This window comes from Micromesistius poutassou, assembly GCF_964030765.1.
Source record: "Micromesistius poutassou genome assembly, chromosome: 14".
NCBI classification, from domain to species: Eukaryota; Metazoa; Chordata; class Actinopteri; order Gadiformes; family Gadidae; genus Micromesistius; species Micromesistius poutassou.
Genome location: NC_140284.1, coordinates 643399 through 648702, shown reverse-complemented (window position 1 = coordinate 648702; position 5304 = coordinate 643399).

Here is a 5304-nt window from a genome sequence, read left to right as displayed (position 1 = left end):
TGAGAGGAGTATGAGTGGGACGATACGCTGGTCCGGCTGCCCACCAGTTGAACCAGAGTTCAGACTCTGCCCCCGTCGTACAGAGGAGGGGAACTCACGCGGTATTAAAACATGTGATAACAGAGGAAGACACACAGCAAACTGATGTGAGATGAGAGAGAGAGAGAGATGAGAGAGAGAGAGAGAGAGAGAAGAGAGAGAGAGAGAGAGAGAGAGAGAGAGAGAGAGGAGGAGAGAGAGACGACACACAGAGAGACAGAGAGAGAGAGAGAGAGAGAGAGAGAGATGAGAGAGAGAGAGAGAGAGAGAGAGAGAGAGATGCTTCAAAATAGTAGGCTTATCATAAAACGTTTATATTATGGGTAGCCTATATGAAAATATTAAGACACATATGTTGAAAATTAATAGAAAAATAGAGGATCTATGAAATACATTTGTTCTTACAAAAATAATTGTACTAATACAACTCATTACAAATAATACATAATTGTAGGCCAATCGCAAATAATTATTTGGAAATGATATTTGTTATTTATAAATAAGAAAAACATATTTAATAAAATATTTAAATAAATAATAGGCATATCTATAAACATGGATACTACACCAAATCATGTTTGCAAGTACATATTCTGTGTCGTGGCTACATGTATAATATGTGTCACATGATCAGAATGTACACACAGACATGTGACATCATCGTCGTGATGCTACAGAGCGGCTGCTGACTCTTGTTGTCTCGAGCGTCTGTTCCTAGCAGGCAGGTTGTCCTTCAGAGTCACGTGGTCCAGCCCGGCAGCATCCTCCGTGCAGACTGAGTCCAGCTCGGCTCCCTGGCGTGTCTTCACTGGGACTATGCACATGGACGTACCGAGCCGCTGCGTTGTTTAACCACAGCCCTCCGACTCGACCCGTTGTCGCTTGCACTGCTCTTCCAAATCGCAGGTAAATCGGTCATAAAAAATCCCAATGAGATGGGGAAAACAAGATCAATAGGGCTGATTGCTACACGCTGTAACAACTGTGTCGAATGAAGTGCGTATTGGGCAAGCACGCATGGTGTCGCGATGTCCTTCCAGTGCTGGAGAGTGCATTTACTACGAAACAAAGGCATGTCCAGCAGCGGAAACCATCCAACGCATTTTGGAAAACAGATTGCACAGGTTTGTGTAACTCCGAGTCAAGTGTGCACTAGACTTCAGGCGCAGGATTGCGCTGCGCCGCGCATCCATGCGGCGCAGGTAAAACGCACGCAGCGGCTCCCAATACGATCCGATCGCCTCGTTATGATCGATTTTATGATGACAAACTTGTCGATATTGGATGTGGTTTACGTCATGTGTTCCGTGCGGTTGTACCAGAAACACGACATGTTTGGTGTATCATGGAAAACCCTCGGTGCTTGTCTTGATTCAGTGCAGTGTTGCATGTGATGTGTGCGTTCACAAGACACGCTGCTGGTGGAAGGGTCACCGCACAGCGATGACACAGCAACCAGGTCCGAGTCAGTGGGGATGACATCTGATTAGATTACAACTACACAATGGGAAGAGGAAGTGGGCCTATTGTGTCCTGTCATGTCAATCGTGTTGTTGTTGTTGTGTTAGGAGGACACACTGTTGAGATATCTAAATTGGAATAATCGGGTTAATGTTAGTCATTCTAACAGTGATTTTATTGCCCATATAGGCAATAGATGTACACACACCCACATATATTTAGGTCACTCTTTTAGGGATCGACCGATATGGATTTTATTAGGGCAGATACCGATTTTTTTTTTTCATCAGCCTTACATCAGCCGATAAACGATATGCCGATACCGATTTTCTTACTACCCTGGAAATCCAGAGTTCTCGCGAGAGCACAATTTGAATTTGCAGAACATTAACCAATCACATCGGTGTATCTGATATAGGCGGCCAAAAGTGTTGCTTTTTTACCGACCGGATATGGCAAGAGTCTTATCTATTGGTTAGCCCCGCTGGTCTGGATAAGTCAACCCTTGTATTCTTCTGATTGGTCGTAGTGTTATCCAGTTGCGTGCAGTGATATTTTCAAATGCCTGCTTGGTGCCGCCCCTGGAGCGGGGCCGTTCTCAGTACTCAGTACTCAGATACATCGGTTGATCACTACTTTTGATCAAGAAACATGTTTGTTGATATATTAAGTTGTAGCTGTTTGTAGTGCTGGGCGGTGTACCGGTTCACACTGAATACCGGTGTGTATTTTCGTTATGATATGAATTTTTAATATACCACCATACTGGTATTTGATTACACAACGTCTGGAACACTGCGCCGTGCGACTGTTTCAGACGGGACTCTTTACAATGTTGGCTTCTAAACACGCATGGTACGACTGGTGGCATGGTATTGTATCATGGTACGACTGGTGGCATGGTGTTGTATCATGGTACGACTGGTGGCATGGTGTTGTATCATGGTACGACTGGTGGCATGGTATTGTATCATGGTACGACTGGTGGCATGGTGTTGTATCATGGTACGACTGGTGGCATGGTGTTGTATCATGGTACGACTGGTGGCATGGTATTGTATCATGGTACGACTGGTGGCATGGTATTGTATCATGGTACGACTGGTGGCATGGTATTGTATCATGGTACGACTGGTGGCATGGTATTGTATCATGGTACGACTGGTGGCATGGTATTGTATCATGGTACGACTGGTGGCATGGTATTGTATCATGGTACGACTGGTGGCATGGTATTGTATCATGGTACGACTGGTGGCATGGTGTTGTATCATGGTACGACTGGTGGCATGGTGTTGTATCATGGTACGACTGGTGGCATGGTATTGTATCATGGTACGACTGGTGGCATGGTATTGTATCATGGTACGACTGGTGGCATGGTATTGTATCATGGTACGACTGGTGGCATGGTATTGTATCATGGTACGACTGAGTGAGGCATCACTTACTTGATGTTGTTTTGATTGAAGATCGGCAGGTTGTAGTGGGTGCGGCTGTGTGTGTGTGTGTGTGTGTGTGTGTGTGTGTGTGTGTGTGTGTGTGTGTGTGTGTGTGTGTGTGTGTGTGTGTGTGTGTGTGTGTGTGTGTGTGTGTGTGTGTGTGTGTGTGTGTTCAAAACCAAATAAATAAATCAAAAACAGCGTTGCTTATTCGCTTCAAACACTTTCTTTTCTTTTTAAATCTTGTGAATTAATACGGAGTGGTACCGAGCGTTGAAAACAATGTTGGCGTCTCCTGTGGCTGCCTTGTGCACCTGCGTTATAATACTTAATATTACGTTGGAAGTTATGTTTTAACCCCGCCATGCACGCAAGTGTAAACGCGAGACTGCCTGACTGCCTGCTTTCAGCGCGTATTTTTATTAATTTTTTTAAATTTAAACAATTTATTTTTAACTAATCGTTTAGATTAGTCGTTATCAAATTAGTCCTTAGTGGCAGCGCTAGTGAACACCTGATTATGCATGAAAAAAAAAATAGCGTCATATACCGTGAAACGGTGATATAAAGTTTAGGTCATAGCGCCCTACAGGTTGTTCTGGTTATGAGGCGTGCAGGCTTTTATTGATTACTCTTTCATCCCCTCTTGAAGGCGGCATGCTCTCCAAGTGACCTTCAACAAGTTAGTGGTGTTTTCTTCCCTCACTGTTTATCTTTATGTCTGGTATGACCATGTGCTCGCTCTATATATAAATGAATGCATCAGAAAATAGCTCTGCTGTGCGTAGGTGAAGAGTGTGTCCCAGCTCTGAGGAGGGCTCACACGGCTCACTACACGACTGTCCAACACACTAAGCACAATTAATGTTGTGCTTTTCAAATGAAATTAAATTCTTGAATGTATCATCATCATAGTGTCAATTGACATTTAGTCATTGATCCTTTCATGGCCAGGTACTTACAGGTGCTGTACTCCCAGAGGTAATAGAGGTAATACATATCAACAAACTGCCTTCTGAATGTGCTGTTTGTTCTTCACTAGCATCTGTTGACGTTGTTAGCATAGCATAGTCACAGACCCTGGTTCACTATAAGCTAATATGCTAATAGGGGGGCACACACACACACACACACACACACACACACACACACACACACACACACACACACACACACACACACACACACACACACACACACACACACACACACACGTGGGTATGTGGGGGGGTGGGTATGTGGGTGTGTGGGGGGGTGGAGGGGTGGGGGTGGGTGTGGAGGGGTGGTGTGTGGAGGGGTGGAGGTGTGGGTATGTGGAGGGGTGGAGGGGAGGGGAGGGGTGGTGTGTGGAGGGGTGGAGGGGTGGGTATGTGGGGGGGTGGGGGGGTGGGGGTGGGTGTGGGGGGGGGTGGGTGGGTATGTGGGGGGGTGGGTGTTACGTGGGGAAGGGGCAGCTGTCCCTCCCGGGGGCAGCTCACTAACTCAGGTGGCAACAAAAGCAGCTCAACCACCAAGGAGGCCAGGCCTATGATAACACCAGGAAGGTTAGTGTGGCTCTGACCGCCCCTCTCATCCTATAGCCTCACCCTAACCGCCCCTCTCATCCTATAGCCTCACCCTAACCGCCCCTCTCATCCTATAGCCTCACCCTAACCGCCCCTCTCATCCTATAGCCTCACCCTAACCGCCCCTCTCATCCTATAGCCTCACCCTAACCGCCCCTCTCATCCTATAGCCTCACCCTAACCGCCCCTCTCATCCTATAGCCTCACCCTAACCGCCCCTCTCATCCTCATAGCCTCACCCTAACCGCCCCTCTCATCCTATAGCCTCACCCTAACCGCCCCTCTCATCCTATAGCCTCACCCTAACCGCCCCTCTCATCCTCATAGCCTCACCCTAACCGCCCCTCTCATCCTATAGCCTCACCCTAACCGCCCCTCTCATCCTATAGCCTCACCCTAACCGCCCCTCTCATCCTGGTAGCCTCACCCTCTCATCCTATAGCCTCACCCTAACCGCCCCTCTCATCCTGGTAGCCTCACCCTCTCATCCTATAGCCTCACCCTCTCATCCTATAGCCTCACCCTCTCATCCTATAGCCTCACCCTAACCCACTAAGTGTTTGGTGTGTTTGTCACAATAGGGCAGGACAGGCGGAGCGCTACATTTGAGGGGCTGAAGTAAATGCTAACTATGCTAGTTGTTTTATGAAGATGGTTCATAAGACTATTATTCATATACAATTGTACATGAACAACATATTTAAGCTGAATGAATAACAATCCTTGAACCTGGGCCTGAGCTTCATATTCTCTTGAGCTTTGCTTTCTGAGGGTCATTTTCAAGGGCAGGCCTAGTG